Genomic DNA, 24,152 nt, shown 5'->3' with positions numbered 1-24,152 from the left:
TATATATATATATATTCTGCTTTCTTTACAATTTTAGGAATTAGTGTCTTCTAACAAACAGACCAAAATACACCCAGGACCAAGTGGATCACCTGTTTTGTCCACCTGGGAGATTATATTTTCTCTCCCTCTCCCCATTTTTCTTTTTCTTTGCGTTTTTGGTTTCTGTCCTCTTCCAGGACAAACAGAAACTAAAAGAATTTGTCATCACTAAACTAGCCCTGCAAGAAACATTAACGGGGATCCTGTAAGTGAAGAGAGAGCCCAAAAGTAACATAGACCAGAAAGAAACAGAGACAATCTACAGAAACAGGGACTTTACAGGCAATACAATGGCAATAAATTCATATCTGTCAATAGTTACTATGAATGTAAATGGGCTAAATGCTCCAATCAAAAGATACAAGGTACCAAATTGGATAACAAAGCAAGACCCATCCATATGCTGTCTACAAAACACTCATTTTAAACCTAAATACACTTCCAGATTGAAAATGGGGGTTGGAGAAATATTTATCATGCCAATGGACATCAAAAGAAAGCTGGAGTATCAATCCTTATATCAGACAAATTAGATTTTAAACCAAAGACTGTAGTAAGGGATGAAGAAGGACACCATCATACTTAAAGGGTCTATCCAACAAGAAGTTCTAACCATTATAAATATTTATGCTCCTAAAATGGGAGCATCCAATCCTATAAGCCAATTTATAGCAAAATTAAAGAAACACATTCATATGGGGCGCCTGGGTGGCACAGCAGTTAAGCATCTGCCTTCAGCTCAGGGCGTGATCCCGGCATTATGGGATCGAGCCCCACATCAGGCTCCTCCGCTATGAGCCTGCTTCTTCCTCTCCCACTCTCCCTGCTTGTGTTCCCTCTCTCGCTGGCTGTCTCTATGTCTGTCAGATAAATAAATAAAATCTTAAAAAAAAAAAAGAAAGAAACACATTCATAGTAATACAATAATAGTAGGGGACTTTAACACCTCACTCACAGCAATGGACAGATCATCTAAGCAGAAGATCAACAAGGAAACAAGGGCTTTAAATGACACAATGGATCAGGTGGACTTCACAGATATATACAGAGCATTCCATCCTAATGCAACAGAATACATATTCTTCTCAAATGCACAAGGAACATTCTCCAGAATAGATCACATACTGGGTCACAAATCAGGTCCCAACTGGTACCAAAAGATCAGCATCATTCCCTGCATATTTTCAGACCACAATGCTTTGAAACTGAAACTCAATCACAAGAGGAGATTTGGAAGGAACTCAAATACTTGGAGGTTAAAGAGCATCCTACTGAAGAATGAATGGGTCAACCAGGAAATTAAAGAAGAATTTTAAAAATTCATGGAAATAAATGAAAATGAAAACACAACTGTTCAAAACCTTTGGGATAGAGCAAAGGCACTCCTAAGAGGGAAGTACATAGCAGTACAAGCCTTTCTCAAAAAATTAGAAAATTCTCAAATACACAAACTAACCTTACACCTAAAGGAACAGGAGAAAGAACAGCAAATAAAACCTAAACCAAGCAGGAGACGAGAAATAATAAAGATTAAAGCAGAAATCAATGAAATAAAAACCAAAAGAACAGTAAAACAGATCAATGAAATTAGAAGCTGGCTCTTTGAAAGAATTAATAAGATCGATATACCCCTAGCCAGACTTATGAAAAAGAAAAGAGAAAGGACCTAAATTAATAAAATCATGAATGAAAGAGGAGAGATCATGACCAATGCCAAAGAAGTACAAACAGTTATAAGAACATATTATGAGCAACTATACGTCAACGAATTAGGCAATCTGGAAGAAATGGACATATTCCTGGAAACATAAACTACCAAAACTGAAACAGGAAGAAATAGAAAACCTGAAAAGACCCATAACCAGCAGGGAAATTGAAACAGTAATAAAATCTCCAACAAACAAGAGTCCAGGGCCGGACGGCTTCCCAAGGGAATTCTACCAAACATTTAAAGAAAAACTAATACCTATTCTATTGAAGCTGTTTCAAAAAATAGAAAGGGAAGGAAAACTTCCAAACTTGTTTTATGAGGCCAGCATCACCTTGATCCCAAAACCAAAGACCCCATCGAAAAAGAGAATTACAGACCAATATCCCTGATGAACATGGATGTCAAAATTCTCACCAAGATACTAGCCAGTAGGATCCAACATACATTAAAAGGATTATCCACCACTACCAAGTGGGATTGATTCCTGGGCTGCAAGAGTGGTTCAACATTTGCAAATCAATCAACAAGATACATCACGTTAATAACGGAAAGGACAAGAACCACATAATCCTCTCAATTGATACAGAAAAAGCATTTGACAAAATACAGTATCTTTTCTAATTAAAACTCTCCACAGTGTAGGAAGAGAGGGAGCATACCGCAATATCATAAAAAAACATCTACAAAAAGCCCACAGCAAATATCATTCTCAATGGGGAAAAACTCAGAGCTTTTCCCCTAAGGTCAGAAACATGACAAGGAGGCCCACTCTCACCACTGTTGTCCAACATAGTACTAGAAGTCCGACCTCAGCAATCAGACCACAAACAGAAATAAAAGGCATTCAAATTGGCAAATAAGAAGTCAAACTCTCACTCTCTGTAGATGGCATGATACCTTAGTGTGGAAAACCCAAAAGACTCCACCCCAAAATTGCTAGAACTCATACAAGAATTCTACAATGTGGTAGGATATAAAATCAATGCACAGAAATTAGTTGCATTTCTATACACTAAAAATGAGTCAGAAGAAAGAGAAATTAAGGAATCAATCCCATTTACAATTGGACCAAAAATTGTAAGATACCTAGAAGTAAACTTAAGCAAAGAAGTAAAGGATCTGTACTCTAAAAACTACAAAACACTTATGAAAGAAATTGAGGAAGACACAAAGAAATGGAAAAACATTCCATGTTCATGGATTGGAAGAGTAAATATTGTTAAAATGTCTATGCTACACAGAGCAATCTACACATTCAATGCAATCCCTATCAAAATACCATCGACATTTTTCATAGAGCTCGAACAAATAATCTTAAAATTTGTATGGAACCAGAAAAGACCCCAAATAACCAGAGGAATGTTGAAAAAGAAAACCACAGCTGGTGACATCACAATGCCAGACTTTAAACACTATTACAAAGCTGTAATCATCAAGACAGTATGGTACTGCCACAAAAACAGACACAAAAATCAATGGAACAGAATAGAGAACCCAGAAACGGACCCTCAACTCTATGGTCAACTAATCTTTGATGAAGCAGGAAAGAATATCCAATAGAAAAAGGACAGTCTCTTCAATAAATGGTGTTGGGAAAATTGGACAGCCATATGTGGAAAAATGAAACTGGACCATTTTCTTACACCATACACAAAGATAAACTCAAAATGGAAGAAAGACCTAAATGTGAGACAGGAATCCATCAAAATCCTAGAGGAGAACACAGGCAGCAACCTCTGTGACCTCAGCCACAGCAACTTCTTGCTAGACATGTCTCTAAAGACAAGGGAAACAAAAGCAAACATGAAGTATTGAGACTTCATCAAGATAAAAAGCTTCTGCACAGCAAAGGAAACAGTCAACAAAACCAAAAGACAACTGACAGAATGAGAGAGATATTTGCAAATGACCTATCAGATAAAGGGCTAGTATCCAAGATCTATAAGAACTTATCAAACTCAACACCCCAAACCACAAATAATCCAGTCAAGAAATGGACAGAAGACATAAACAGGCATTTCTCCAAAGGAGACATACAACTGGCCAGCAGACACATGAAAAAATGCTCCACATTCCTTGGCATCAGGGAAATGCAAATCAAAACCACAATGAGATACTACCTCGCACAATCAGAGTGGCTAAAATTAACAAGAGAAAAAACAACAAATACTGGAAAGGATGCAGAGAAAGAGGAACCCGCTTACACTGTTGGTGGGAATGCAAGCTGGTACAGCCACTCTGGAAAACACTATGGAGGTTCCTCAGGAAGGTAAAAATAGAGCTATCCTATGACCCAGCAATTGCACTACTGTGTATTTACCCCAAAGGTACAAATGTAGTGATCTGAACGGACACCTGCACCCCAATGTTCATAACAACAATGTCCACGATAACCAAACTGTGGAAGGAGCCGAGATATCCATTGACAGATGACTGGATAAAGAAGATGTGGTATAGATATACAATGGAATATTACTCAGCCATCAGAAAGGATGAATACCTACCACTTACATTGATGTGGGTGGAACTGGAGGGTATTATGCTAAGGGAAATAAGTCAATCAGAGAAAGACAATTATCATATGGTTTCACTCATATGTGGAATATAAGAAACAGCATAAAGAATCATAGAGGAAGGGAGGGAAAACTGAGTGGCAAGTCATCAAAGAGGGAGACAAACCATAAGGGACTCTTAATTCTAGGAAACAAACTGAGGGTTGCTGGAGGGGAGGTGGGTGGGGGGATGGGGTAACTGGGTGATGGGCATTAAGGAAGGCATGTGATATGATGAGCACTGGGTGTTATATGCAACTGATGAATTATTGAACAGTACATCTGAAACTAATGATGTATTATATGTTGGCTAATTGAATTTAAATTAAAAAATGGAGAAAAAATAGTGTCTATCTCTATTTGTGTGGATTAAATGAAGTAATCCATGCAAGATGCTAAGTACAAGGTCTGTCACCTATTAAACATGAAAAAAATGCCTGTTCTTTCTGCTTTTGGTAGTTTCTATCTAGAAATAAGCTCTTGGTAGTTTAGAACTGGAAAATGTAGGCTAGGAAAAAAATCTCCTTTATTTAAGGCAATTAGATAGAACGATGCTGTCCAATAGAAATATAATGCAAACCACATATGCAAGTTGAAATGTCCCAGTAACTGCACCAAAAAATAAAAAGATACAAGTGAAACAAATAATACATTTTATTGAATCCAATATATCTAAAATATTATCATTTCAACATGTAGTCAATATAAGTAATTATTAATGAGGTATTTTTCATTCCTTCATCATACTCAATCTCTGATACCCAGTGTTTTCTTTGTATTTACAACACATCTTTACTTGGACCAGCCACATTTCAAGTACTCAGTAGCCACATGTGGTTCATGTCTACTGTCTTGGACAGCACACTTAGAAACTAACATTTTAAATGGATTCTTAAGGAGGCTCCTTCTGTTGTTAGGGTGCTGAATGTGGTGGGGATGGTATAGACCCATGTCTCTGAAACTTTAGCATCCATTAGAATCATCCTGAAGAGCAGGTTAAAATGCAAATTCCTGGGTCCTAACTCCAAAGATTCTGATTACTTAGTTCTAGTGCCAGGACCAAGAATTAGCATGTCCAAATTAATGCTGATGTTGGTCGACAGACTCCGTTTTTTAGTGCCATTGGTATAAAGTCTCCATCTTTGAGTTTTAGTATTAACCCTGCTGTTTTCATTAGTTTTCCGGAAGAAGACCAGTTGTACCTATTCTGGCTACATTAACAGAAATGAAGCGATTTTCCATGGCACACATATCAGTTCCTTTTTCTACCACCCCACACAGTTATAGGATTGAAAAGTTGCAACCTGTTCACTCTCCTCAGAGGCCAGCTGTTGAGCCACTAGGACCAATGTCTTGTCATATCTGGGGTGTCTCATCTCCTCCATCAAGTGGAGATCGGTTTGCTCTTGTTTCTCTAGGGAGACATGGGTCTCCCTGGGCCATGTGCCTCCTCAACTGTTACCTCTCTTTTTAATGATCATAGGCTCTGCCATTATCATCACATTGAGTTTGCATTTTAAATAGGTTGGTACAGTGAATATGTTGAATTTACATAATAATTTTGTTCTAAAATCTGTTTGGTATGACTAACAATGTCTTTTTTACAGTATATATTAACTGTTTCTTCTTTTCCATGAATATAAATAACATGAATATTTAGGCAGTGGGTCATCTGCTTAATTATATATCCTCATGTCATGTTCATGACTTATGTTCTTGCCATTACAAAGTGATGTTGAATAATTATGGTAGAAATTATGGGTTAGTCTCGTGTTTATATATAAGTTATAGGTGTCTGCCATTTTGTTCTACCCAAGCACTATTTCAGTAATCTACCTACCCTGTGACCCTCCATGAAGATATTTAATGAAAGCTCGATAACAAAGAAACTTTATAATTTTGTTGGGCAATACTACACAGACAAAGAAAAAAATGTCCTAGTAATGTTTAAGTTCACTTAAAACACCATTGAGTTCTAGGTGCGCAGTGACCAGTACAGTGGAGGGGGGGGCAGAAAATGGACTAAAGAGACAGATTCAGGCTTGAGGGACAGCTCTGTCATTTATCAGTTTCCAGAATTAGACCAGTTAGGCAACTTATTTGCTTCTCTGAAGTTAGTTTCCTCATCTGCAAAACAAGAAGAACAAAAACCCTAGTTAACGGGGTTACTATGAAGACTATGTGTGTGTGTATAGGGCTATGGGGCTCAATAGAAGCCAATTGCAATAATTTTTTTTTAAAGATTTTATTTATTTTTTCAACAGAGAGAGAGACAGCCAGCGAGAGAGGGAACACAAGCAGGGGAGTGGGAGGGGAAGAAGCAGGCTCATAGCGGAGGAGCCTGATGTGGGGCTCGATCCCACAACGCCGGGATCACGCCCTGAGCCGAAGGCAGACACTTAACCGCTGTGCCACCCAGGCGCCCCAATCGCAATTATTGATCCAGAAATTAAAAAAGGATTTCTAGGTTGGTGATCTGAAAAGTCACCATGAAGGAGATGGCATCTGAGTTAGGTTTTCAAAGTTGGTACGATTTGTTTGGTCTTCTTTTTTTTAAAACTACTTCTGTACGTGAACTAGAAATTCATTGTATAAAATATTAAAGTTATCATGTTAAAAGGTCACCAATGATTTCACCATGCAGAGATAGTCTTTATTAATATGTTGGTGTGCTTTCTTATCTCTTCTATCACTTGGGACAACAAGTTGTTAAATAGAATTATTCTTATCTTGGGGTTTCAGTGTGCCAAGTGTCCCCACATTCTAAAGCAAGATACTGCACCATCTATGAAGAACTTGCATTTGGGGTCCTCTTTTGCCAGCATTAGCCCACCACACACTTTATCCTTAAAAAAAAAAAAAAGGTGAAGAAGTCACTGGGAAGTAGGAAGCTTTATAGAAAGAATGCCTCTAGGTCAATGCCTCTCCAATGGAGACATTTGGCAATATCTGGAGACATTTTTGTTGTCACAACTGGGTGGGGGCATCTAGTGAGTAAAAGCCAGAGATGCTGCTTAACATCCCTTAATGCACAGGACAGCCTCCCACAGCAAATACTTACCTGGCCCCAAATGTCAATGCTATCGTTGAGAAACCCTGCCTCAGAGAGAGTTGTCCTGAAACAGATGCATTGCTCCTCCCCACATCTGTGGGAGGTGTGCTTCTCTCTCACCTTGATCCAAATATGAAGATTCAAGAAAACTGCTTGGATGGCTGGGCCAGGGTTCTTTGGAGTTTGGTAGACACAAGTACCAGTATCTGATTCCCTCCTGGAAAAACTCTGAAGAGGAGAGGCTGAGGGAAGCCATCGGTGACACTAGGGGGGTGGGGGGGGGAGAGCCCAAGCTAAAAATCATCTGTGTGCACTTTGAACTTTGAGAGTTCAGTGAAACAAAAATCCCTGTTTTTCTGGTCTTCGTGGACCATGACTGCAATCATCTCAAAAGAGACCATCTCCAAGATACCTGTAAAGGAGACAGGCTACCAGGAGTGAAGGCTGAGAAGACAGTAGCATGAAACTAGGCAAGGGTGGCATACATCTTCATGAGTGGAAAAAGTTGGAAGGAAGTCTGTGAAGAGAAAGGGCAAGAGTATTGATTATGTGGCACCAGGGAGATGGTTTTTAGAGAACACCAAGTCGTCCTCTGGAAATCAGCATTTAAACCGTTGTCATGTCCAAAGGGATGATGGCAGTTATCTTTTCTGACCTTTCCTTTCCTCCCTACCTTCCTTCAATCCAGCAGGATAGAGAGGCAGCTGAGTGAGTAGGAAGAAGGATGAAAAAGCAAAGTGGGTAATTGTGAAGCAACCACACAATCCCCTTTTCCTACTGCAGGTTTCCTAAGCTGGGCCAAGAGAGAAGCTTCATAAAACAAGAGACTGAAGTTGTGATGCTAGCCTAAGCTAGGCTTTTTTTTTTTTTTTAAGATTTATTTATGTGAGAGAGAAAGTGGGAGGTAGGGGGAGGGGTAGAGGGAGAGGATCTCCAGCAGACTACCTAACGAGCGCAGAACTCAACCCAGGGCCAGACCCCACGATCCATGAGACCACGACCTAAGCCAAAACCAAGAGTCCAACACTCAGCCAACTGAACCCCAGCCTAGGCTTTTTAATATCTTCAAATGACTATACAAGCTAAAGGACCTGCTCACAAGTTCACCTCGGCGACAGGAAGAATGAGTCTCTAGGGTTTCTTTGGAAAAGGCAGTTGTGTGGAAGAATAAAGTTACTTTACATTTGAAACCTACCAAGTCTGGCTTCTTCAATAAACTGGTTACATGCATGTATATAATAGACATGATACATACACACACATACACACACACATATAGATGTATATACATACATACAGAGACTATGTCTGTGTATGATTATATCACATATATAACAAACAGCTGTACATACATATGTGTATGTATTTTTTATGTATTAGGATCACACTATATAAAGAATTTTCTATTGTGCTTTATTCACTCAGCGTTCATAAATTTTTTTATGTCATTGAAATAATCTGTCATATAGATATATCACAATTCGTGTGACTAACCCTAATTCTGTTGTCGCTATTTCAGTAATAAACTAGTAATTTACTACTAGAAATAACACTATAACGAACATCTTTATGACTCTCCACCTATATTATTACTTCTTGGACTAAGATTATGAATTTTATTTAAGTGTCATTGGTATTTTCATCCAATTGCTTGAGAACTCTTTATCAAATTTTTAAATTTTTAATTGCAGTAAAAGACATATGGCATAAAACTGTCTTAACCATTTTTAAGTGAACAGTTCAATGACATTAAATATATTCACATTGTTGTACAACAAATTTCCAGAACTTTCTCATCTTGCAAAACTGTCCTCAAGGTTCTTCTATGTTGTAGCATGTAACAGGATGTTCCTCCTTTTTTAAGGCTGAATAATATCCCCTTGTATGAATAATATCACTTTGTATGTCTATACTACATTCTGTTAATCCATTCATCCATTGGGGAACATTTAGGTTGCTTATATTTGTTGGCTATTGTGAATAATGCTATTGCAAATATGGGCATGCAAATATCTCTCGGAGACCCTGCTTTCAATTCTTTAGGATAAAGGACTTGAATAGAAATTCTCCATAGATGATATAAAAATGGCCCACAAGCCTATGAAAATATGCTCAACATCACTAATCATAAGAGAAATGAAAATCAAGACAGCAATGAGATTCCACCTCATACCCATTAGGATGACTATTACAAAAACAAAACAAAACAGAAAATAATAAGTGTTGGCAAGGATGTAGGGAAGGGGCACCTGGGTAGCGCAGTCGTTAAAGCGTCTGCCTTTGGCTCAGGGCGTGATCCTGGCGTTCCGGGATCGAGCCCCACATCGGGCTCCTCCACTGGGAGCCTGCTTCTTCCTCTCCCACTCCCCCTGATGTGTTCCCTCTCTCACTGGCTGTCTCTCTGTCAAATAAATAAATAAATAAATCTTTTAAAAAAAAAAAAGGATGTAGGGAAATCAGAACTCTTGTGTACTATTTGTGGGATTGTAAAATGGTACAACCACTTGGAAAACAGTATGGAGTTTCCTCAAAAAATTAAACATAGAACCACCATATGATCAAGTCATGTGCGTCTTTACATATTAGATGCACAGCCTCGTTTCTACCCCATTCTACTGTTCAAGGCATGTGACAAGACCAGCCCACATTCTAAAGAAGCAGAGATAAATGTCATCTCTTTCTTTCTTTTTTTTTTTTTTAGGATTTTATTTATTTATTTGTCAGAGAGAGAGAAGGAGGCAGGCAGAGGGAGAAGCAGACTCCCCACTGAGCAAGGAGCCCAATGCAGGACCCAATCCCAGGACCCTGGGATCATGGCCTGAGCTGAAGGCAGACACTTAACCAACTGAGCCACCCAGGTGTCCCTAAATGTCACCTCTTGATGAGATATGTAACATGTATGTACAGCAATGGAGAAATTATGGAAGGCTATCCTTAGAGACCATTTACCATAGATAATTTGATACAGGGATAATGATAGTTTTGTGATTTATTTTACATTTCTTTGATTACTTATGAGTTTTTTTTTCATGTTCCCCAGTCATTCGTAGTTCTGTGAATAATTTGTTTATGCCTCGTGAATTTAAAAAACTTTCTCCAGCAGTTTCAAAAATTTTTTGTAAAAAGTCTTTGTATGTTAAGTTTGTTGATTGTGAGAAAATAAGATATTAACCCATTTCCTATTAAATTTACTGTAAAACCCTCAGTTTATTATATAGCATTAAATTCTTATATGCAAAAGCATTCTAAAATTTTTCATTTCCAAGTAGCAAAATCTGTTTAGGGGTTTTTTTTTTTTTTGGTAACATATTCAGTGATAATACACAAAATACATAAGTATAGTGAATATTCATCATCTTTTTGGCAACACAACATCCTTAATGGCTTCCCTAGTTTGAGGGAATTTCCAATTGTCTGGGTTTGTATTGGACAAGGCATATACCCCTGGGGGTATGCATGTGGTTCACTGGGGAGCAGAGAGAAAGTATTGAAATATTTTATTTATTTTATCTTTAAAAAATAAAGAAATTAAACTTTACCAATACTTAATACAGACACAAACCCTGGGACCTTTGGATCCTTTGTTTGGATCACATATCAGGTATAGGGGTAACCAAGAGAAGATGGTGCTTAAAACATGACAGGTTTTTTGTTAGTTTGTTTTATTTTTTTTAAGATTATTTATTAATTTGTCAGAGAGAGAGAAATAGAGAGTGAACACAAGCAGGTGGAGCGGCAGGCAGAGGGAGAAGGCTCCCCGCTGAGCAAGGAGCCCGATGTGGGACCCGAGTCCAGGACCCTGAGATCATGACCTGAGCCGAAGGCTGACATGCTTAACTGACTAAGCCACTCAGGCATCCCAAAAACATGGAAGGTTGATTGTGCTGCCCTTTATTCCTTTTTGGAAGATTTCCATGTGTTGCCACTTACATGTGACTAAAAAGATCTACAGATTGTAGTACCCAGCTTTATTTAAATTATCCTTCGGGGATAACTGGCTGGCTCAGTCAGAAGGGCATATGACTTGGGGTGCCTGCATGGCTAGCCTGCTTCTCCCTCGCCCTCTGCCTGCAGCTCCCCCTGCTTGTGCTCTCTCTCTCTCTCTGTCAAATAAATAAATAAAATCTTGAAGAAGAAGAAGAAGAAGAAGAAGAAGAAGAAGAAGAAGAAGAAGAAGAAGAAGAAGAAGAAGAGGGAGAAAAAGAAAAAGAAAAAGAAGAAGAAGGGCATATGATCTTGATCATGGGATCATGAGTTCAAGCCCCACACTGGGTGTAGAGATTACTTTAAAAAATTTTTTAAACTATCCTTCAAATACACACAAGTGTCTAGAAGTTTCCTGCAAATAAATGTAGACTGAATACACTATTATTAATGCAAACATAAATGAACTGGGGCTGACACTCCACTTCTTGGTACCTACCCTAAAAACTCATCAAATCTGCCAAGAGATTGGCCAGAAAAATTAAAAAGAATAAGGCTGTTCGGTATGCAGATATAGAATTACATCCCATTTGTACATTTTCTTACATAAAATGTAATAGCTAATGGAAGCATAAAGTCACTATGATGGGCAAGATGGTCTATATGTAATCTAATATGTAAAGAGAAATCCCTATAATTTTTCTCAGATGTCAAAATTCACATGATACTCATTCACTACTTAAACGTTTTCTCCTAAGTTTAAAGATATATACTGAGCTTAATGTTTGTACCGATGTTTCTTTTTTTTTTTTTTTAAGATTTTATTTATTTATTCGACAGAGATAGCCAGAGAGAGAGAGGGAACACAAGCAGGGGGAGTGGGAGAGAAAGAAGCAGGCTCATAGCAGAAGAGCCTGATGTGGGGCTCGATCCCATAACGCCGGGATCACGCCCTGAGCTGAAGGCAGACGCTTAACCGCTGTGCCACCCAGGCGCCCCTGTACCGATGTTTCTTAGTTAACATCTTTCTGAGGGAAAATTTTCAGCTGTAAGAGCTATTAAAAATTGATATTAAAATAAACGCAAGAAACAGTCTTTTGGGGGTGACTGGCTGGCTCAGTGGGAAGAGTATAAGACTCCTGATCTCAGAGTTGTGAGTTCGATCCTCATGTTGGGTACAGAGATTACTTAAAAATAAAATCTTTATTTATTTTTTTTTTAATAATGATTTTTTATTATATTATGTTAGTCACCATACAGTACATCCCCGGTTTTCGATGTAAGGCTCGATGATTCATTAGTTGTGTAAAAATAAAATCTTTAAAAAAAAAAAAAAGGAAAAAGAAACAGTCCTTTGGATACTCTCTCAAAAATAGCTAAAGCAGTATTTTAGTGAAGCATATTTAATCATGGTGCTATTAAGAAGATATTATTTATAAACATTTTAGGGTATAAGCAAAATACATTAGTACTAATAATACAGAAATAAATATAATAAAACATAAAATACAGTAATTTCCATTTTCATTTTTATCACATTTAAAAATGTATATTTGTATAATTTTTATATATAGTCATACACAACCATGTGTAAATAAATATGTCTAAATCAAGAATACTGCTGGCTCACACAATGGGCAAATTAGAAATAAGTTTCTTTAAGCGAAACTTTTTTTATTAGTTATAGTTTATTTCTACAAAATAAAAAATATTTTGTAGATTACAAAAATGAGATTATTGAGCATAAAGTAATAGAAAATGAAAAATCTAATCAAAATAATTACAAATAGCACAGCCAGAATATATATATTTTTAATAGTTGTTTTATGGAAATGAATTCTTTATGATGATTTCAATGCTTACTTGATCCAGTATCTCATTTTCTAGAGAAATCATCTCTGATTTACTTGCTACTTTTCTTCAGATATTACAGGTTTTACGTAGTTTTAAGTGCACTTCAATTTTGAAACTATATTAGCCGCTGGCAACTGAAATTGGAGGTTACTTATAACCCCAGAGCAATCAGAATATTTGAAAATGTATTCAGTAAGTTTTTGCTGCAAGCATTTCAATATTGAAATTGTAATATTTCAGAGGAAATCGATGCAGATTCTAGAAAACAGCTTAAAGATTTTAGTTTCTCAAATATTTGTGACCCATAAATATCACATTTGCTGTTATAGTCATCAGATATCAATTATAACTTTTTGTGTAGTTATAGTGTTTTGTTTTCTTCATATTTCATCAAATGATGGTATCTAGAGCACCAAAATAGGCATCGTATTTTCTTGGCATCATAAAACTTTCCTTTTTTTTTTTTTTGAGAGTTTTTATCATAAGTAATACTACATCGAAAACTAATGATGTACTATATGTTGGCAAATGGAACGTAATAAAAATAAATAAATAAATAAATAAATAAATAAATAAATAAATAAAATAAAATAAAAAATAAAACTTTCCTTAATGATAATATTATTGTATCTGATACAGAAAACAAAATTCTTCACTTGGAAATTTTGGTTATCGACAGAGATGGGCTCATTGTGGGATTTCCAGTCAAACTTGGTCTTTTTGCTTGTAGGGTTTGAGATTCATATCTATGTCCAGAGATTGCAATTTCTTTAACAATAATATATTTTTCATAAAAATCATAATCACAATTTCTTTTTAAAAGAAATTTCTTAATCTCTTTGATGATGTTTGAAGGGTATCATTTAAGTCTTGAATTTCAGTTTCTGCAACATTTTTCTTACAACATTAATACTTTTTAAAAGATGATAAATTAGAGCTAAACAAATACGTATAACTTTTGATATTTTTTCAAGTATTCTTTGTCTTCTCTTCTAGAATGTATACCTTTACTAGTGCCACCAAAAAATTCTAAGAGTTTTTAACCTGCTTCTATTTGTGTTTTTATTTTTATTGCTGGATATTTTTTAATTTTAAAAAATGTTTAAATTTTTAAATCAAGTTTTTATTTTGATTTCAGTACAGCTAACACAACAGTGTTATATAGTTTCAGGTGTACAATATAGTGATTCAACACTTCCATACATCACCTGGTGCTCATCATGACAAGTGCCCTCCTTTATCCCCATTACCTATTTCACCCACCCACCCCCACCAAAACTCCCCTCTTCTACTTGTGTTTTTAGTAACATAATGTTACCAGCTGCATTTCCTATTACAAATTCAACAATGGCTAAATACTTATGTTTGGTAAATATGTACCCACTACTCTTTCATTTTTATTGAGGCTAAAAAGTAGTTGTATAGTTTGTGCCGTATAAAAAAGTTATTCCGAGTTATCAGAGAGTTTTGCTGTCTCATTTCCTCCTAGTTTAAAAAAAATGCACAGAAAGCAGACTATAGGATATTCTATCATTTTCAAACATCATCTGTTGCAACTTGCTATGTTTTCCTTGCACATTTATGCTATTATTGTACCCAGTTTTAGATTTCCAGATTTTCTCTTAGAAGTGGTCTATTAAAAATACAGGTATAACTGTTCTTTACCTATGTCACCTACGGGATAGAACTGCCCCAACTAGTCACATGTAGAAATAACAAGACTTCCAGTTTTAAACTCACAGATCTAACAACGATTATCACCTGTTCTACGTGGCTTCCGTGGTATGTGTATGTGGTATGTAGGAGTCCTCTTGCACTGGCTGGTGAAAGCCTCCCACTAAATATTCAGGAATTTTGTGAGCCAGTTGTTAAATTATTAGGAACTTGAAATAAGCTTTATTAGGAGTGTTTGCACCATTGAAATCGGCAAATGTCACAAATTAGGACTTTCTTTTTCTTTTTTAAGAGAGTCAGTTGATCAAGAGCACCACTGGTTGTATCTAAAATGATTAATAATTAGCATTGTTCGCCTCATTAAATAATCTTGTTAATTCCATCTGCTATAATCCTGATTTTTGGTTTTGTATTTCATCTCTTACATAACGTGCAATATTGTTATTTGTTGTTATGTTTGTATTATGCATAAGTGTCAGTCATAATGTTACCCAATTTTGCTATGGTTTCTACTAAATGAAGGAGATTCCCATTGTCAATCAGTTGTGTAGATTATTCTCTGAACGCTCAAATGCTTTGCTAAATATGTAATTATTTATAGTGTGCATTCACTATTGGCACATTAATAGTTTCTCATCTTCAAATAGTTTATTTCCTATAGTATCAATAATTATCTATTTTTTCAAAAGTTTTTAATCTTAAACACTTAATAAAATGATTGTGGTGCATTTCACTCTATTCATTTTTTACGACAATTAATTTACAGAATCTGCCATTCGGTGCCCCCATTCTCTTTATTCAGTTTTTTTTCCTTAAGGGATTTATAAAATAATATTTTTTTTTAGAAAGAATTCTTTCAGCTTAAAAAAAAAGTAACAGGAGTTAGGATTTTTTTTCAACATCTGCCAGAATTCTTACGTGAGAAGTTTCCAAAAACTTCCTCTCTCTGCTTTCTTCTGGAAGATAAATTTGTCCTATTTGAAATGGATAATCTCAACAAGAGGGTTCTGCTGTTAATATTCAAATACAAGGACTTTAACTGGATCAACAGAAAGTGTATTTCATTTAATGGATTCTACATGGGTTTTTTTTTCTTTCTCATTTATTGACATAGAAATAGAGAGTAAATTCACCACCTGTCCCCTCTGTAAAGTCTGTGCTAGATTCTTCCGAGACTAATCATTTCCTTTTCTCTCTTCCCCCTGGCATTCAATGGTCCAAATAATTTCTTTCTCATTTTTTGTATGGTGGATTCTCATTTTCTGTGTTTCTGATCATGATACGCTGTTTTCTTATGTTTTGAGTATCTGGGCAGAAATAATGTGATCATTTTATACATTTACTTTAGAATGTGTAATATTTTAAAATTTTATTCATTTAATGAGCCATTAAGCTTTAACAGCAATTAAAATTGTATGATAAAATTTTCATAGCATAATAATGGCTATGATATAATTAGATCGTTATGTGGTAATGGTAAATAAATGTTACTCATTCTACAATGATTCATGTCAGATGAAGTATTATTAGGCTTAAATGGAAACTCTGCAATATCACTTTAGTAAAATAAACAAATGACAATACTGTTAACTGCAAAATGAGACACGGAATTTAGCTACCTTTTACCACCAGGGAATTTTTCTTTTTCATTCTAAGATATTTTCTGATGAGCTCATGAAATTTGTGAAAAGTAGCTTCCAGTATTAGAAGCATTGTTTATTGTTACATCAACAAAGTCTTTTGTTCGTTAACCTTGTTCCTTCATGAGTCAAAGCAAAACGATATCTACGTACTATATTACGAAAACATATTTCACTTGATTAGTTAGGGAACTTATCATAAGTATACAAATAGCCTATCTTTGAAACCTAGAGCAAGTTGTAATAAAAATGGATCAAAATAATAAATGTGTCTACAATGTGAATCACTCTCTTGGTTGTCGTGCCCTTGTATGGGACACAACCTGGACACCTGTAAGCAGCAGATGTGCTCCTGTTGGAGACACACATTCATGGGGCCTGGAGACCATTTCATTAGCATAGTGCATACTATTAAGTAGGCATTACTGTTACTACAAATAAAAACAGAATTTAAAGTAGTTAACGATCCATCTACTCCTTTGTGATTTCCTCCATCAGTTTGCTTTCTGTTTTTTCGTATGGAGTTATTTCCCTCTCTGAGATCATGACGCTAAGCATCCATATTTTCTGCTATTTTTAACATTAAATGAAACTTACAAATTCTGTCAGATTTATTTTAATGCATGATCTTTAGTAAGAATCTAACTTTCTCTCGAAGTTTTATCTATTGTGTACTCACCCTTTATGTAATAATCTTCCTCTACTCGTTTCCGATACCATTTTTATCATAACAGCTTTCGAGAGAGTCTGCTTCTGTAATATCTCTTTTATTTGTACCCATTCTTGTGTTCAGCATGCTATTTTATTCAGTGTAGCCTTATACTACATTTTATTAATTTGGCAAGATAACTCTTCGCTCATTAAGCTTTCTTCCCTTTTTCATTAGACATTTTTGCTCATCTATTCTTTCAGTGTATAATATAGGACTCGAAAGAGTGGAGACAAAGAGAGAAAAGTTATTTCAAGGAGGAAAATAGAGTAAAGGCAAAGGACTTCCACTGAGTCAATAGAAAGCAATGTTGAGTTTCAAAAAGGAAGGTCATCTCTTTTTCTGATCTCATCTGTCTTGAAGTTAAAATGTATCCTCTGATATCAACTCATCCAGGTAAGAGAATTAGAGAAGGAAAAAAAAGACATAAATACTCTAACAGAAACGTGGATGAATCCTGCAGGCTTGCCACGGCACCTGCTTATTTAATTTGTTCTTCCACGCAATGCTGTCTAAGTAGAAAGTTTCTGCAAATATTCTGAGAAAGTAAAGTTTTCTAAACTTGATCTTTGTTTTTTCCTAAACCTGGTATTTTCTTCACACTCCCTCCCTGGAAACCTTACCTCCTACCAACTTTCATGAAGCGTCATATACTCTTTTAGTAAACTTGAGTCAAGATTCAAGGAAGCCCTGGTTTTGTAATTGAGAGGTTTGAGCTTGGTTTCATTTTGAGGTTTTGGAGATGATAGAAACTTAAAACAAAATGAAAGCTCTTTAAATCCTCAAACCTCCATTTTATAAATATTTTGTAATGACCTCTGTTCTGCACCAAATGAAATTTATAATGAATTACCTACCTACATACAGATCTTTAAAAATCAATATAAGAGCAATTTTAATATAAAGAATAAATAAAAGGAGAGAAATGAAGAACTTCAATATGTAAATGCTTGGTCACAGTCACACTGAAAGGTGTAAGGAAGTTGTTAGATATTTACAACTCTGTGTAGCAATCACAGTGAATGAGACAGCTACAGAAGCCGATTAATGGAGTGCATGGTATTGGCAACTCAAAAGCCTAAGTGTTTAGACTGTCAGGAATTTGATTTTCCAAAATGGCAAACCACGGTTGAGAACGTTCAGTCTAAAATAGAATATAATCCTTTCTTGAATTTTATGTAGTTGCATGCCTGAAAAGGTCAGTGTATACATAAAGCAAGCTGGAGCTTGCACTCATTTCATTGTACTCACCCACTTTCTGAATGCATTCCACAAGTACTGTAAACTCTTGATATTCCTAAGGGACAGATCTTCATGGACCACCAAGTGTGACATTCTCAATATTCTAATGAGATGGAAGACTAGATTGACCATGATAATCTCAGCTATGTGAGACAGAACTGAATGCCCATGGAAGTGGGAATGGATGGAGGACCCCCTCCCCCACAAGATGAGCTCCCAAACCAAGATTCCAAAACATGTAGGAAAAACTAACCCCAAGAAATTCAGCCAACAGAATCAACAATCAAGAGATAGAGTCACCCCCCAAAAAAATTTTTTTTCAAGTATAGGAGAATCTAAAATTAATTTCACCAAGTCATCCTCAATGAGCTCTGTAGCTACATAAATAAAATATTTTCACGTACAAAAGTCTGCTGTTTTTCAATAGGATACTGCTAAGGATGATTATGCACGGAGAATACGAGCTGCATCACCTGAGCTAGATTTTTATTGCTTTTTGTTGAGTAAGTCTCACGTGCCACTTGAGGGAGAAAAGAGTTATTTCGAACCAAATTTATGAAAAAAAAATTTAATCAACCAGTAAAATTTCAAGGAAATAATGGCCTCCTAGAAGTTCAGAATCAGAGACCTCAGAGTCTCTCGATACCAACCATGACACCTGCCTAACGCACTTTCAGTGAAATCACGGCTCCTGTGGCCCATGCTCCTTTCTGACTGTAAATAAAGTTCTTTGTCACACTAATTAGAACATGACAGTGAGTGAAGTGAGGCCACGAGCCCCGGAGCAGAGCTAAGTTTGAATCCTGGCTCTGTCATTCGTCAGCTCTATGAACTTGGGCAAATTAGGTACCTGCTCTGCATCTCCATTTTTTTCACCTGGCAAATGGTGATAATCATAGGACTTAGTGCTCTGGTTTTGGTAAGAATTGAAAGCTAACTTTCATGAAGGGCTTGAGACAGTACCTGGAAAACAGTCGGTGCTACATAAACATTGCGAGAATTCCAGACTTAGTCTTCACTGCTGTCTTTGAATACTAGAACACTGCTAGAGTCCCAGCTAAGGATTCCAGATCTTTGTATGATTTTTCATACTGCACGATTTTTATTCTCTTTCCTTCCTTATCGGTTTCCAGTTTGGCAATAATCTTGAAAATTGGGTTCCTAGATTAAACCTGTACCTCAGGTGTGTTCTGTCCGGTGCCACACAGAATGTGTTCGTGCAGCGACTTAAAATCAATGCCTACTGTGCTTCTACTAATATGTCCACAAATTTATTCATATAGGGAGGTGAAATGTCAGTTGACAAAAGGAGGTGCCCAAGAACTTTTCTTTGTATTTTTATAACTGAATTCAATTTATATCGTGAGTCCCCACACTCCTGGATGGTAAAGACATAATTTAAATTAATTCAAATACAGACTCCTTGGCTTGCCCAGGGTTGCCTCAGAACTTTGGGGGCCACGAGGTTCCCAGGACTCATAGGGTCAAGGTATCAGGATGGAGTGGGAGAGAATATCTGATCGTCAGTGGATATCTACACTATCATCCACTCAGAGGTCCTGGCTCCCTTCTAGACCTCAGGCATTGGTCCTTGGCAGGCCAGTATGGCACCCTCCTGTCCCACCCTGTCATTCCCATCATTAAGACCATTTAAGACCCTGATTCTCCTCTGAGTCACACTTCTGTGTAGGAAAATTCCACTGTAGGGCGCTGCTGTGATCTGTGGAAAACTTGCATTTTTCAGTCCTAAATGCATCTGCTATTGCAATGCCATGCTCTGACACGAGGAACTCCGTGAGGCTTGCACCGCCCAGACAACAGTCAGGCTGCCTCATCAGGCTGGTGGCCAGGCCTGGAACTTGCCTCTCACCACTCACACCCCCAGGCACTACCCAGGGACAGAAGCTTGGGTCTCCTCAAGCTTATCCAGTTTCCTCAGTCCTCGGTTCACCTCCATTGTCCTAGAAAGTCACAAGGTCTCATTATGCCCCCTCTGCTTCTCTCCATCATTCAGGGTAAGAAATCTTTGTTTATTTCTGTGAGGGAGACACTGACTCTGATTCATCATGTGTTCTTCCAAATGGGATGAGGCTTTTTTGAAACAGTGACGATTTGTTAACTTTACAACCTTTTTAAAGTCTACTTTCTCCCATAGAACCTCTTTCCCAAGGACAAGAAGGCAAAACGCCTAGCTCCCCAAATTGGAAGGAGGGAGAGAGTTGGGGGAAAAAGGAAACATGAAAAAAACAAAACAAAACACACATCAGTTAGAATCACAGAATTTCTCACCTTATTACCTTTTTTGATGACACTGAATCAAATTGAAGCAACTCTACAATCAAGTAAAATATTTTCTCAGCCCCAACCATAGGCCAGGCATCATGCTTGTTGTCAAGACAAATGAGACTGGGCCTCACTGCCATCACTCAAGGATGTCTCATTCTCTCCACTTCTCCTGCTTTATTTAAGACATGCAATTTTTCAGGTGTATTACAACTTTTCCACCTGTTTCTCTGCTTCAAATCTCATTTTCTAGTTTTATGTGCCCCTTACTTCTCCTTCACATTTACTAAAACATAAACCTAATTGTATCATTCTTTTACTTAAAAGTTTACAGTGGTTCCCATCATCTTCGGGACAAAATGCCAGGCACAGTCTTCGTTCTTAAAAATATCATTTCCTTTAGTTCTCAAAGCAACGCCATCAGGTAGCTATTGTGATCTCCGTTTTATAAACAAGGAAACTGAAGCTCAGAGAGCTTAAGCCATCCTGACCAAGTTCACAGAACTGGCAGAATTAGGGCTCAAAATCAGCTTTTTTGTCTCCAGACTCACTGCTTTGAATGCAAGACAGAATGTTCTGGTCTCCTTCATTCATCTCCCCTCTGACATTAAGGAGTGATGTATATAGTAAGACTACCACTACCATTACTACCATGATTACTATCACTATAACATGTAACTATCACTTTGGATTTCATGCCCTCATTTATCTTCAATATAAAGAAGGAAGGAGGAGGAAGAAACTTACCTAGTTGGCCAGTCTGTCAATCAGCCAAATGAACCTTTGCAATCCATGGGTGACAAATTTTGAGCCAAGTCACCCTTGCATGCAGTACATTTTATCCAAAGACTTAGAGATAAAACACTCAGTGACTTGTTCCACTCTATGCACCGTCATCGTGAAAATAGAATGGAAATTCCAGTCTCCTGAATCTTCTGTCCCCTAAGCCACAATGCAACACAAAAATCCACTAATCTAAGCGAACAGAAACCTTTCAATAAGTTAGCCCCGTGTAACAGGCAACTTAACACGTTTGAAAGCTTTAAAATATGACAATTAATCACATCTCTAGGAAGCATGTGGTACCGCTAAATGGCGATTCACAACCAAACCTCAAAAACACCAACGTTGCTTATGACTGTAAACCTCACTCAAAATTTGTTCCCAAGTGGTTTCAATATTCAGTTGGAAGAGTGACAGTTGGAGTTAATGGTTTTCTTTTCTCACTTTTCTTCAGAAACCAATCCATCTCACTACTGCAGTGCTTTGCAACCTTTTTAAGCCCATGACCCCTTTGGATAAGCCTGAAAGTCTCGTGACACCATTTCCCCCACCTCTGGCTTCCACCCTGACCAGTGAGTTTTGTGTGTGCGGAAAAGACATTCTATTTCCTGTGCATCACGTCAGATAAGAAAAAAACAATAGCTTTTAATGTTTCAAATTCTTATGTGGAAAAGACATTTTGCTTTTGAAATATAAAAATATATTTTGATTTTTTTTTCCAAATCACATATCATCCACTCATAGCACCCCACCCTACCCCTCCCAGCTACTACATCAGCTATATGCTTCCACTTGTTAATCTGTGGCCTATTTTTGTGTAATATTGATGTTCGGTTTAAGGCTCTTAATGGATCTACAAAAATATTTATTTTGGGGGGCGCCTGGGTGGCACAGTCATTAATCATCTGCCTTCGGCTCAGAGCGTGATCCCAGCATTCTGGGATCGAGCCCCACATCAGGCTCCTTCCTAGGAGCCTGCTTTTTCCTCTCCCACTCCCCCTGCTTGTGTTTCCCCTCTCGCTGGCTGTCTCTCTCTGTCAAATAAATAAAATCTTTAAAATATATATATTTATTTTTTATTATTTTTTTAAGATTTTATTTATTTATTTGAGAGCAAGAGAGAGTGAGAGAGAGAGCATGAGTGGGGTGACAGGCAGAGGGAGAAGCAGACTCCCCACTGAGCAGGGAGCCTGAAGGCAGACGCTTAACCCACTGAACCACCCGGACGCCCCTACAATTGTCCAATACTTAGAATATTTGCTATTCATAAAACAGTTTCCAGCTAAAAAGAGAATCAAGCAATAGAAATAAAATTCACAGACTCAGAGGATATCCAAGCGTCAGGGGCCCCAAGAGATTATTAGCCCCCATGCTTTCCACCCGAGACCTACGGAGGAATGTGGACCTTTGACCCTGTGGCTGAGGGATCCGGGTTACAAACAGGCACCGTAGCTGATTCTAATAACCACTTGGCAACCAGTAACGCGGTCTTATTCTAGTATTTGACAAGTGAAGAAACAAATTGCAGAGTAAGTGCAGCTAACGCAGTTAGCTGGACCTAATTTTCCTCTCTACTGGTTATAAAAGCAACTTTTAAAAAGTCTTTGGAATTTTATTTTCATTATCAGTTCTGATTTCCAGTGAGAAAAAAAAAATGTATTTTTATGATCGCCTTATCGTCCTCCTTTTTCCAAATGTTGCCCAGAGAGCCACAAATGACGGATTGAACACATTCCCTTATCTTCTCCAACAAAATAGTGGTAAAGAAATAAAAAAGGCATAACCCAGTGAGGAAAAGGGGAAGCTTGTTCACACTTTGGGAAGATGTAAAGCAGATGGAGGAATGGTGACTAATGTGGCAGAAGAACAAGCGTAAATCCCAAATTCATACCCAGGAGGACAACAATGAGAAGTGCACGTATTTGCCCCGGAAAAGTCAGGAGCAACTACAGGGACACATGGCCAGGGGTGAGGCTTAAAACAAAAAAGTGCATGGATGGCTTGAAATTCCCGATGTGCGTTCATATACCACCACCTTCCCCCAACCGTATGCAGAGACGCCAGCAGCCAAATGCTCTACTCCCCATAACTGACAGCCAGATTCTATTCTCCAGTGAAAGTGAAAGGGGTTAAGCATCTGACTCTCCATCTCAGCTCAGGTCTTGATCTCACCATCATGAGTTTGAGCCCCGTGTAGGGCTTCATGCTAGGTGGGGGGCCTATTTAAAAAAGAAAAGGGGGGCGCCTGGGTGGCACAGCGGTTAAGCGTCTGCCTTCAGCTCAGGGTGTGATCCCGGCGTTATGGGATCGAGCCCCACATCGGGCTCCTCCGCTATGAGCCTGCTTCTTCCTCTCCCACTCCCCCTGCTTGTGTTCCCTCTCTCGCTGGCTGTCTCTATCTCTGTCAGATAAATAAAATCTTTAAAAAAATAAAATAAAACAAAATAAAAAAGAAAAGAAAAAAGTGAAAGCGAAGACTTTTGTTCAGAAGCACCAGACACAGCGGAAGGTGGCAGTGAGGTACCAAAGAGTAGAAGGGGTAGTCAAGTGAAAAATTTCATCCCGAATGACCGCACCATCAAGCCTCAGTAGGTGTCTACCTCCAGGAGGAAGAGGAAGGATTCATCCCTGGAGATACTGAATGACTACTACATAGTGAAATTGTGTGTACGTATTTTGGGGAGGG

At 37.5% G+C, this 24,152-nt stretch overlaps 1 long non-coding RNA gene across 1 annotated transcript in view; it reads right to left on the bottom strand.

Annotated features, from left to right (window-relative positions):
- The window catches only part of LOC121104292, a 37,925-nt gene extending 16,184 nt beyond the window's left edge, over window positions 1-21,741 (bottom strand). Inside the window, exon 1 of the long non-coding RNA XR_005836591.1 lies at window positions 21,431-21,741. This is a non-coding gene — a long non-coding RNA (uncharacterized LOC121104292). The remainder of the gene's footprint in view (window positions 1-21,430) is intronic.
- Window positions 21,742-24,152: the final 2,411 nt, after the last annotated feature.

Source organism: Ursus maritimus, unplaced genomic scaffold, assembly GCF_017311325.1.
Source record: "Ursus maritimus isolate PB19 unplaced genomic scaffold, ASM1731132v1 scaffold_20, whole genome shotgun sequence".
NCBI classification, from domain to species: domain Eukaryota; kingdom Metazoa; phylum Chordata; class Mammalia; order Carnivora; family Ursidae; genus Ursus; species Ursus maritimus.
This window is presented reverse-complemented; position numbering and strand designations above follow the sequence as displayed.